We start from the raw sequence: 13068 nt of genomic DNA on the forward strand, positions 1-13068 counted from the left end.
CTCGAGCGTGGCGCAGTCCACACGAAGCCATGAACCCAAGTTGTCAACAAGGCATTGTGGAAGCTGGTGTTGGCTCCATAATGGTGTGGGCTGTGTTTATGTGGATTGGAGTGGGTCCTCTGGTTCAACTGAACTGATGGTTATGTTCGGCTACTTGCAGACCATTTGTTCCCAACAAATGATGGAATTTTTGTGGCTGACAATGCGCCACGTCACCGGGCCTTAATTATTCGCGATTGGTTTAAAGAACATTCTGGACAATTCGAGCGAATGATTTGGCAACCCTGATCGCCGAACAGGTATTCCATCAAACATTTATGGGACGTAATAGAGAGGTCAGTTCATGCACAAAATCGTGGTCCGGCAACACTTTCGCAATTATGGCCGGCTGTAGAGGCAGCATGGCTCAATAATTCTGCAGGGTACTGTCAATGACTTGTGGAGTCCATGCCACGTCAAGATGCTGAACTACGCCGGACAAAAGGAGGTCCAACACAATCTTAGGTGGTATCCGATGACTTTTGTCACCTCAGTGTATTAAGTGCGTCAGAAGTACCAGACTGCGATCGGTCCAGCGTATTAAACGATGGCAACGTTCTGAAGCATTACTAAATCTATTTTTCATATTCTAGTCTTTTTCCTCTCTATTTAATTATTCCTAAGTGCCAGAGGTATTTCATAACGGCTGTAGTCGCCTGTTTCCAAAGGACATTGCATCGTTCTTTTTAACAACACAGGTACTACAATATCATATAAACACTCATTGCCATTGATGCTATCACAGTCTTAAGATCATTAGTGCTTCCTCTACATTAACTGACTCGAAAAATTCATGTGTGTCAATACTAGTAAACCGCTAACCCAGTTCACAGGTCACGGTGCACTATCCCAGATGCAGGTTGTCTGCCTAACGCGTTCCAGGGGCAATAAAAATGTTAGTGTCAATATTTCACATTATTATTGGAGAATTAAAAATTTCAAAATGCTTTCATAATCTACTCATTAAGAGGCACAATATTATGTTAAAACTTTATCACAGTATGAGAAGTGCTCGTATTACAGTTAGAAACCGTGCACGTGTTTTGAAGCCAATTACCCAGACTGTATTCATCAAGCATATGAGAATGACAGCGCTCTGATTACTTCCAACAAACTTTAAACACTATTTCAAACGTTTTCTAAACTTCTTCTCGCTTACCTACTTGTCAAATATATAACACATTAATGCATTTGCAGTGGAATCTGACGTTTGAAGATGTTTTATTCATGGGAATTCGATTCTTTAGAGAATCGGGTGTTTGTTGGTTCATTGCTAGTACGAGTTCCAGTACAGCACTCGTGGCTGCCGTATCGCGGTTGCGAAGTGGGGCCGAGGCAGTTTCAGATAAGTTTTTTACAGTCTGACGACAAAAAAAATGTTCAAATGTCTGTGAAATCTTATGGGACTTAACTGTTAAGGTCATCAGTCCCTGAGCTTACACACTACTTAACCTAAATTATACTAAGGACAAACACACACACCCATGCCCGAGGGAGGACTCGAACCTCCGCCGGGACCAGCCGCACAATCCATGGCTGCAGCGCCCTAGACCGCTCGGCTAATCTCGCGCGGCAGCCTGACGACAATTTATGGATTTGTAGTTTTAGCTTGACGATGCCCACTGTGGACAAACGGTAGTTACTGTTATTCTGAAGAAGGTTGGGTTATCCCGACTGAAACCTAGGTAAATTCTAGGTAAACGGTGCAACTGAAGCTGTTGATTATTAAAATTAAAATCTAAGACGAAGTCTTCACTAGGTAGTTCTCTATCTGTTCAAAGTAGTTTTCGGATAGACATTGAAAATAATGTCGTAGCAATCGCTGTTCCTGGCACCAGTTCTAATAAGACTCTCCCATTCTAGAGCTGGCAAGTGGAAGTCTCCCCTTATGATCAGGAAACTTACTATATTTTGCAAATTATCTCTAAAGCGCTGTGCCAATCCGTCTCCTGATGCAGGTGGTCCATAAAAGCACTCTATTTCCATATTTGATCCATCTGTGATGCTAAACTTCAGCAAGATTATTGAAAATATGACACGGATAGATGTAATAAATATAAATCTGAAGAATGAAAACCCATTATGAAGAAATATAAACTACAGAAAAAGTAAAAATAGTAACATGTTCAGTTAAAAATAAAAAGCCAAATGAAATACAATACGCAAAAATATAGGCCTAAGGGAGGAAATTCGTCTAAAATACCTGTGTCAATTGATTATTTGTAATTAAATTAACAAATTTGTTGTTTCGGTTTCATATTCAGACATTATAGAAAAACTAATCTGGTCATTATTCATCAAGTTTGTACCGCTTTTACATCTGCACACTTAACTTCAGTCTTCTTAGAACTGAAGTGAATTATAAAAGAAACAATCTTTCGCTTTTTGAGGATCGTAGATTCCAGATTCCGAAGTAAAAGTCCTGTTCATGGTCAGACCAGCACTGAGTGTACTTTTTCCGCATTCGAATAGGTATTAAATGGAGCTTCATAGTCATGACTATCGACTTAATCGAAAACTCTGTCCACAAGCCCAGGAGGACCCATCGTACCGACCGACCACCGTGTCCTTCCCCGCCAGTGACGTCTTTGGATGCGACATGGAGGGGAGTGGGGTCAACACACCGTTCTCCTGGCCGTTATCAGTTTTCGTGACTTGTAGCCGCTACTGTTCGGTCAAGTACGTCCTTAATTGGCATCACGAGGCTGACAGCATCCCGTTCCAGTCGTCCAACCAAGAGTCGAGCCTGGGTCCTCTTTAGAGCAATCAGCAGCGCCAACCACTCACCAACGGAGGCCGACTCAAGACCATCGATAGGAACCGCTTTTTGTAGCAATCAGACTATTGTGCTGAAGCAAAAATGGATACATCCTGTTTACCGAGAACTAGGATTAGAAATCTGCAACATAGCAACTGGCAAGTACATTGTTTCTTCTGTAAATAAAACTCATAAATAGCTTTAAATTCTTTACCCTGACACAAAAAGTAATTACGTAGAATTTCATTAAATTTCACGTTGTACGATGGTTAGTCGTGAAGTCTGGATTGTCATTTCGGAAAATAAGGCTATTTAATTAATATTTAATTTTTCCCAGTGGCATGTAGCTGTACTGTTTGGTTAAATGATGATGAGGGCGTTCACTTGGGTAAAATGTCCCAGAGGTTAAATAGTCCACCATTCGGAGCTCCGGGCGGGAACTACCCAGGAAGATGTCATTATCAGGAGAAGGAAAACTGGCGTTCTAAGGATCGGAGTGTGAAACATCAGATCCCTTAATCGAGCACGTAGGTTAGAAAATTTAAAAAGGGAAATGGATAGGTTAAAGTTGGATATAGTGGGAATTAGTGAAGTTACAGGATTTCTGGTCGGGTGAATACAGGTTATAAATACAAAATCAGGTATGGGTAACGCAAGAGTAGGTTTAATATTGAATAAGAAAATAGGAACGCGGATAAGCTACTACGAACAGTATAGTGAACCCATTATTTCAGATAAGATACACACGAAGCCCACACTCACCAGAATAGTATAGGTTCATATGCCAACTAGCTCCGCAAATGATGAAGAGATTGAAGAATTGTATGATTAGATAAAAGAAATTATTCAGATAGTTAAGCGAGACGAAAATTTAATAGTCTGGAGGAATGGAATTCGACGGTTTGAAAAGGAAGAGAAGGAAAAATAGTGGGTGAATATTGATTGGGGGAAAGGAACGAAAGAGGAAGCAGCCTGGTAGAACTATTCACTCCAACACATGGTTTAAGAATCATGAAAGACGGATGTATACGTGGAAGAGACCTGGAGACATCGTCAGGTTTCAGACTGATTATATAATGGTAAGACAGAGCTTTCGGAACCAGATTTTAAATTGTAAGTCATTTCCAGGGGCAGATGTGGACTCTGACCACAATATATCGGTAATAAATTGTAGATTAAAACCGAAGAGATTTCAAAAAGATAGGAAATTAAGGAGATGGGACCCGCATAAACTCGAAGAACCAGAGGTTGTTGAGATTTTCGGGGGGAGCATTAGGGCGGGGGAAAGGAATACAGTAGAACACGAATGGATAGCTTCGAGAGATGAAGTAGTGAAGGCAGCAGAGGATCAAGTAGAAGAGAGCTCGTAGAAATCCTTGGCTAACACAAAAGATATTAAATGTAATTGATGAAAGGAGAAAATACAAAAATGCTGTAAATGAAGCAGGCGAGAGGGAATAAAAGCGTCTAAAAAATGAGATTGACAGGAAGTGCAAAACGGCTAAGCAGGAATGGCTAGAGGAAAAATGTAGGGACTTAGAAGCAGATATCATTAGAGGGCAGAGAGATGCCGCCTACAGGCGCCGGCCGCTGGTGGCCGAGCGGTTCTAGGCGCTTCAGTCTGGAACCGCGCGACCGCTACGGTCGCAGGTTCGAATCCTGCCTTGGGCGTGGATGTGTGTGATATCCTTAGGTTAGTTAGGTTTAAGTAGTTCTAAGTCCTAGGGGACTGATGACCTGAGATGTTAAGTCCCACAGTGTTCAGAGCCATTTGAACCATTTTTGACCGCCTGCAGGCAAGTTAAAGAGACCTTAGGAGAAAAGAGAACCACCTGTATGAATATCAAGAGGTCAAATGGAAATCCCTGTCCTAAGCAAAGAAGGCAAAGCTGGAAGGTAGAGGGTCTGCACAAAGGAGATGTAATTGAGGGTAATATTACAGAAATGGAAGAGAACGTAGATGAAGATGAGATGGGAGATATGAACTGCGTGAATAATTTGACGGAGCGCTGAAAGACCTAAGTCGAAACAAGGCCCCGGGAGTAGACTACATTCCGTTAGAACTACTGATAGCCTTGGGAGAGCCAGCCACGACGAACCCCTTTCATCCTGTGAGCAAGATGTATGAGAAAGGCGAAATGCCCTCAGAGTTCAAGAAGAATATAATAATCCCAATCCTAAAGAAATCAGCGCTGACAGGTGTGAATATTACCGAACTATCAGTTTAATAAATGATGGTTGCAAAATACTAACACGAATTCTTTACAGAAGAATGGAAAAACTGGTAGAAGCCGGCCTCGGGGAAGATCAGTTTGGATCCAGGAGAAAAGTAGGAATAGGCGAGTAAGTACTGACGCTACGGCTTTGCTTAGAACATAGGTTGAGGAAAGGCGAACCTACGTTTATAGCATTTGTAGACTTAGAGAAAGCTTCTGACAATGCTGAGTGCAAGACTCTCTTTGAAATTCTGATGGTGGCAGGGGTAAAAAACAGGAAGCGAAAGGCTATGTACAACTTGTACGGAAACCAGGTGGTAGTCATAAAGGTCGAGGATCATGAAAGGAAAGCAGAGGTTGAGAAGGGAGTGAGAGAGCTTTGTAGCCTATCCCCGATATCATTCAATCTGTACTTTGAGCGAGCAGTAAAGGAAACAAAAGCAAAATCTGGAGTAGGAATTAAAGCCCGGGGAGAAGAAATAAAAACTTTTATGTTTGCCGACGACGTAGTAATTCTGTCAGAGGCAGCCGAGGACTTGGAAGAGCTGTTGAACGGAATGGACAGTGTCTTGAAAGGAGGGTATAAGATGGACATCAACAAAAGCCAAACAAGAATAATGGAATGTAGTCGAATTAAATCTGGTGATGCTAAGGGAATCAGATTAGACAACGAGACACTGAAGGCAGTGGACGGGCTTTGCTATTTCGGCAGCAAAATAACTGATAATGAGCGAAGTAGAGAGGATATAAAATTTGTACTAGCAATGGCAAGAAAAGCTTTTCTGTAGAAGAGAAATTTGTTAACACCGACTATAGATTTAAGTATGAGGAAGTCTTTTTCTGAAAGTGAAAATATTTGTATGGAGTGTAGCCACGTAGGCAAGTAAAACATGGACGATAAACAGTTTAGACAAAAAGAGGATAGAAGTTTTTGAAATGTGGTGCTACAGAAGAATGCTGAAGATTAGATGAGTAGATCACGCAACTAATGAGGAGGTACTGAATAGAATTAGGGAGACATGAAAATTTCTGGCACAACTTAACAAAAAGAAGGGATCGGTTGATAGGACACGTTCTCATACATCAACGGATCACCAGTTTAGTACTGGAGTGAAGCGTGTGGGATAAAAATCTTAGAGGGAGACCAAGATGAATACACGAAGCTGATTCAAGAAGATGTAGGTTCCAGCAGTTATTCGAAGAGGCTCGCGCGGGATAGAGCAGGATAGAGAGCTGCATCAAACCAGTTTCTGACTGAAGACCACAACAACAAAGCAATTACTTTTTTGTTTGTTTGCAGGTACATGTGAACTGCACCATTTAGAGTGTGCTCACAGGGTTCTGAACGAGTTCTCAGAGGGGTTGGCAAGTGGGAGTGGGGATGGAGGGGGATGCAAGGAGAAAGGAAAGTGAGCTGCGCTTTTGTCACACACTGAAGGCACTACCAACTGTGGTTATTGGTTTCGCATAGCACGGTGCGATAATCATTTCTTAACGGCTGCGATACACACCGGTTGGCAGCTGCAGGATACACATCAGCGGGCCAAAGCCGACCAGACTTTGTCTGAACAGTCCTCTCGCTATTGAGGTGAGGCGTGGAACAATATTCTTCAAAATACACATGGCTCGGTCTCCGCACTAATGTGAAGCGTGAGACAGTGAATTCCTTACTTCGGTCTCCGGTTTGTCGCCAATGCCATATTGTGCAATCGTATAAACTCTCACATTCAGACCGTAGCTTCCCGTCGACTTTCTGCTTCTGTCGTCAGCTTGGCTTCCTTCCCCAGAAAATTGTAGTGACGTTGTTTGTGTGTCTTCTTTGTTTCATTTGTTTACAATGACTATTGCTTAATGCCACTGCTTACAAGTTTCGTTATCTAAATTTACAATGAACTTTACAATTGAATATTCACATGAATAATACAAAATTAACGTTTAAATAGGTTTTTCCAGTACTTTACAGAAGAGTTATATCATTTACACATTAAGTTACTTCATTTTATAACGATTCCTTTACTTCTTGAATGAGCATGAATTGATGATGTGTAGGTTAGTTAATTAGTACATCATACAATTACTTTTCTTTTATTATTATTATTTTCTGACCTAGTTTGATGATTTAAATGATTAGTATTATTGTACCTATATTTGAATATTTACATGTTTGTAGCTCGTCCTGTCTGCCTCTTGAGATCTGCTGCTACCTGAAACATATCTACATTCCTTTGCTGAATCATCTGTGATCGATTAATTTTTTAGTTTTCATGGCTAATTGCTGTATGACTACTGCAAGAATTTCTATCCGATGCGAATGTGGAACTGCATGTCATTCTTCAGCAAATAATGCTGATGAATGTCAACCGAGTTCTTGCGTTTCCACTTATGTTTGACCCTTAACACCTCTGGGTCTTTCTGTTGGAATAAGTCATTGTCACCATTGCAACGATTGAATAACGGCTCTGATATAGCTGTTAACTCACTCCCACTATCTACTATTTCGTTAACTACAATACCCTTGACTGTTACACGAAATATCGGACTTATTTCTGAAGTACTCTCGTCTTCGACTTCCTCGATTTTCGTAATCTAACCAATTTATGTGTTTTTGTTTCGTCGCATCTGGATGTTTATGGACACCATAGTTAAGTCATTTTCCATCAACATTTGATAGTCTTCGTCGAGAGTTTGGGGAGAAACACTTCCCTTTTTTAAATTGTCCATCTTTAGTTTCGTTGCTTCTAGATCAGCTTCTAAAGTAACATTAATCTAGATTTTAAATCCTCATTTTCACGCCTTGCTACTTCCTTAAGTTTTTCTCCTCGTCACACATCAGTATAATCGTATTTAATTTGGATTTTAGAGCCTGGCAACTATTCTTTAAGTGTGACAGTATTTCACTCTTAGATTCTGGGGAGTCGTCAGATTCGATGGTAAGTGTGTATGTACTCACACCCTGACTCAATTCGTTATCATATTTGTTATCTGTCACTGAGAGTTGCAGATTCAAATTTTCAGCTGTGTCGTCATTTATTACGGCGCTGTTTTCTGTGTCTGGTTTGATGATTATATAGTCTCGGTAATACTGCCTTACTATGTCCTCCTATGTACCAAAATCTGATTTATCAGACTGTTCACATACTTTATTATCTGGTTCGTTTTCCGATTCAGACGGCATATTTTCCCTGTCATTTTCCTCTCCCTTATCGACTGGTTCTTCCCGATTTTGCTCGACTCTCGCTATCCACAATGCCTCTGACTCTTTCTGCTTTTCTTCCAAAGTTTTGAGGACGGATTTTAGTAGATCTTGTAGCACGTCAGACTTTTGATCATGTGTACTTACCCATACTTGCTTCTTTTTTCTAAGACCTGTATTAGCCGTATTTTGTCGGTTAATACTATCGTCTTGATCAATTGTACCGTCACAGGTTACAGTAGGATATGTATTATCCAGCTGAAAATCGTTTTTCGTCTATGCAGAATCAAACATCTGCACCATATACATTAGTGCTTCGTCATAATCAAATGGTTCATTATTAGGTAATGCTGGGAGTTCGTCCTGATCGTCAGTGTCAATCCAACTTATTTCATCCCAACACTTCAGTTGTGACTTCCTCCCTATTTTTAATATCTGTGCTGATACCTTTGATCTTTCTGTCGTTCCTGTTCCAAATTACGACTCTTGTACGTCACACCTTACCTATTTATTGCTGCGGTCGCCTTGTCATCCGTTTCTGCAGAAAGTGTGTTACCCGCTTGAACTCCTACAATACCTAACGTCATTCAGTCCTCACGCTTCCCAGGATTTAGTGGTCGTAATTCAACCTCCATCTGTCGTTCGTTTCTCCGGTAATTACCGGAAGTGTTTGCCTGTGGCTGCGTTATCGCACCACCTCCCCATCTGATTTCTCTCCATGGACCTGGAGATCGCTGATTAAAGTCAGTCTGTCGGTTATCCCGAGTTCTCCAGTTTCCATTTCTGTTTTCGTCTACATTCCGCCTGTTCCAACCACTATTAAAAAGAAATCTATTACGCTGTGGTCTAGTGTTTCCGCCGACCGCGGTGGCCGTGCGGTTCTAGGCGCTCCAGTCCGGAGCCGCGCTGCTGCTACGGTCGCAGGTTCGAATCCTGCCTCGGGCATGAGTGTGTGTGATGTCCTTCGGTTAGTTAGGTTTAAGTAGTTCTAAGTTCTAGGGGACTGATGACCACAGCAGTTGAGTCCCATAGTGCTCAGAGCCATTTGAACCATTTTTCTAGTGTTTCCATTACCACCATTTCCGTAATTATTCCCATTTCGTCCAGAATTCAATCCCGATAGTGGCCTACCATCGCTACCATTATTGTTATTCTCCTTAATATTACGTATTCTTTCAAAACTATTCTGTCCTGAATCGCGACGTCTTTGAGCGTTGTTTTCATACATGAATTCTACTTCTCTCAAAATACCTTTGATAGTATCTAGATTATCGTCCCCACGTCCTATCAAGGCTTGTTGAGACTTTGTTGGCAGTTTCGTTTTGTATATTTGAATCAGTTCTCCGTCACTATATGGGTTATCTAAGTATTGGTTCCTTTTAGACATATTCTCAAAGAATTTGACTGCTGTTTTCCTACGCGAATTTTCGAATGAGACATTTTGTAATAATCCCTGTTTTATTCTTGTGTAAGCCTCAGGAGGCCAATATCTTGCTATAAAGGCAGCTATAAACGAATCATCTGCCATCTTCTGCATAGTTTCAGCAACATTTCCCTCCATATGTGCGCAAATGAAATCTAACTTATGTTTCAATGGCCAATTTGTCGGTATTCCGACTTTAAATTGGTCAATAAATGTGAGGGGATGGAGAACATTTGCATCTTCCTTATAGTGCTGGTATTTCCGCACACTAAGAAAGTGGTTATCATCGAAACCTCTCGCTTCTCTCTGTGATGTACCTTCTTGGTTTCGAAGACTGGAATTCTGTCTTTGGTTTGCGTCAAATCTACGTAAACATGTGTAATTTGGTTCATTCTGTGACATTTGTGCCGTTGAATCACTTGCAGGTCTTATTGTGCAATATGCGTGCATAACGCCCGCTACCGGCTCTGTATCTTGACGTGTAAGCAACTCTGGCTCGTTAGACGCCGTACTGTAACCCGTCGATATTCGTCCTACAGGTTGTGGCGTTGCGTAACGCATCTCTATGGTTTGATCAGCGTATGTCACGCTTTTTGCTTGACGTGCTGAGTCTTGCTGCAAACTACACTCTTGTATTTCCGATTGACCTGTTATTCTTTCTTGAACAAGTGGTCCCAGTCCCAACTGTTCCCTACAGCTAACGTGACGTTCTGGCTTACGCTGATTTGGACTAATTTCCCGTTCGCTCTTTGCGGGTTCGGACTGGCATCCACATGTGCTTTTTCGTCTTACGCCACACGTAATTTCGCGTACCCTTTCTGTCGTATTATCGGCAACTGTTGATTTTGCAGTTTTCGCAGTAGTATCTACAGACACTAAAGTAGATTCTGTCGTCGTCTGCGACTCTTCACTAACGCTTTCTACGTCACCACGACTTTCTATCGAACGTAAAACTTCCAATCTCAGACGTTGAAATTGGTGTTAGTATCTCTCTTGCATTTTTAAAATAAGAGCATCGAATTTCTTTAATGCTGCATTTGTCGCTCTTTTGTGAGACTTCGTCTCAGCAATAACATGTTTCGCCTTCATCGTCACTCTGATGGCAAAAGCTTCTACCTGTTGTTTAACCTTTTTGGCATCTTGTTGCGTAATTGCAAGCAACGTAATCATGTCTGTTAGGACAGTATCAGTGTCTGTTCTCAATTGTTTGTGCCCTGTAACGAGCGTTTGAAGCATGATTTGCGCTTTCTTAGCTTCAGTTCACATTTTATCTAATCGGCCATGAATATTATCACGCATTTTTTGTATTTCCTTGTTAGTTTCTTTCAGCCTCAATGTTAATTCTTTTTGCCCTTGTGTTATGCGTACTTAACGCTTTTCTGATTCCTGACATTGTTGTAATAAACGCTGCGATTCCTGAGATCGCTGTAATAAACGCTGCAACATTCCAAATATGTTGGCGTTTTCATCTACACCATTTTCGCCAGCTGCCATCTGATGCAACCGTTCTCTATCTAGTTTTTCGTGAACTGTTGTATTCACTTCCGAACATAGTGTGGGAGCACTAACATTCGTTCTTTCATGCAATTGCAAGCCTGCATGATTCAATATCATTACGTTTGGTTCTATATGCTGTAAATCACGATTTACAGACTCAGCGTCTGTTTCATTAACAACGCCGTTCTCATGTCCATTCTTTGGACCATATTGGACATCATCTGTTGCATTTTCGGTCTCATTCGGTATTTCTACGTGTTCTGTCTCGTGTTGGTCACGCTGATATACCTGTTGCGTGTTCTACTCGATCCTATCAATATCTTCCATGACTTCTCATTGTCTTAATCGATTATTTTCTGTCATTTTTGAGCGGTCCACTAAGCGTTGCTGTTCGTGAATTTTCCGAACCTTACTACACGTTAACAACAGATCATAAGACTTGATTCTACCCCAAAATATCATCCGCGGTCCTGTATTCAATATTTGAACCCGTTTCCTCGCCTTTTATATAGCCTTTTGGTTACTGAAGCTGGGTCACAACTCAACACAACCCAATTCAACGATGTGGGACGCCAGCAAATAAGAAATACATGAATATACGTAATTCTGTCTACTCTTACTACACAGTAGAGTTACACTTACATTTACAATTTTTTTCTCCAATTTGCGTCTGCTTGTTGTTTGGGAGGATTGCGTGTTTTGTACTTATCAAAAGCAAACCATCAATCAATCAGAATACTGTAATTTAGCCTCCTGGCAGGGTTGGCATTTTGTCATTGTCTGCACTTCTGTATCTGCACAGTGAGTGTTCCAATGCGTGCAGACTTAGCTTACCACTTAGTGCGCAAATGGACAAAACATCTGAACTGTCTTTTCAAGCCCAGGGTGTTAAACAGACATTCTAAATAAACATGAACTTGGCCCTGTAAGGCAGCTAACATCAGGCGTGGATAGCAACAAAAATCATTTGAAGTGCTGCTGTCACGTAACTAGAATGCATGAATTAATAAAGGTGAAAGGTTGGGGTCTATTCTAGATGGACAAAACAGCTATTTCCTTTTTTATTCTACATATAATTTATCAACTGTGCTTTCAGGGGGTCAAGTTCATTTACTTTTGACACTCAATAACAAGATATTTAACTTTTGGACATATTGAATTGACGATTACTAAAATCGTTATCTCTGCACATAACAAATTTTTATCACAGGAAAGAATGATTAAAAATCTTCATCAACTCATTTAAATCTACATTGTCGTAGGTGGTCAGCGCACTGAGTTGGTGGAGAATAAATTCTACTTTTTGGACCAAAGAAAAAACTTTCATGTACTCAATGAGAGGATATGTTAATATACATGCTTTTGAAATTCAGTGGTCAGAGCATACACAAGTTGAAGTGAGCAAAATCTAGACTCAATCAATATTTACTGTGGCCTAATGCACTGTAGTACTTCGCCAAGCAGCATCTGCAACGTCATTCTCGACGTGCTGGAGCTGAAATGCTAATTCCCTGCTCTGGCCTTGACTGAATTCACTCAGTCTCAACTTTCCTGCGTTCCGTAGAACATTAATCTTTCCCTAGTCGAAATAAGGGCAATTGCACACACGCAAAGGGTTGGAGCAACGTGCACAATTTCTTTGCCCACATAAATTCCCGTAGGAATAATTATCTACCTCTTTGCTACCTGTCGCCACGATACGTGAAGAATATCATCCTCACTTCGCAGAAAGCAAAGCTCTCCGCATCCTGACTTATTTCCACACACATGTGCCGTCTGCTGCAAGACAAGAGAGAGATCTATCCATTTTAGTTCTAAAAATGCTTTTTATATAATGGGGAGCTCCCCACCGTGTCGTGTCTGCGTCACCTAGTATGGTTTCAGCCAATCACCGTCTCGCTAGAGGTGAACTTTATTTTTCTTGCTGGGTCGCACCTATACC

At 41.1% G+C, this 13068-nt stretch overlaps 1 protein-coding gene across 1 annotated transcript in view; it reads left to right on the top strand.

The window, feature by feature from the left end:
• The window catches only part of LOC126456373 (Down syndrome cell adhesion molecule-like protein Dscam2), a 289440-nt gene that overhangs the window by 195789 nt on the left and 80583 nt on the right, over nucleotides 1–13068 (top strand). The gene's annotated exons all lie outside the window — the stretch shown is intronic.

This window comes from Schistocerca serialis, chromosome 2 (assembly GCF_023864345.2).
Source record: "Schistocerca serialis cubense isolate TAMUIC-IGC-003099 chromosome 2, iqSchSeri2.2, whole genome shotgun sequence".
Lineage (NCBI taxonomy): Eukaryota > Metazoa > Arthropoda > Insecta > Orthoptera > Acrididae > Schistocerca > Schistocerca serialis.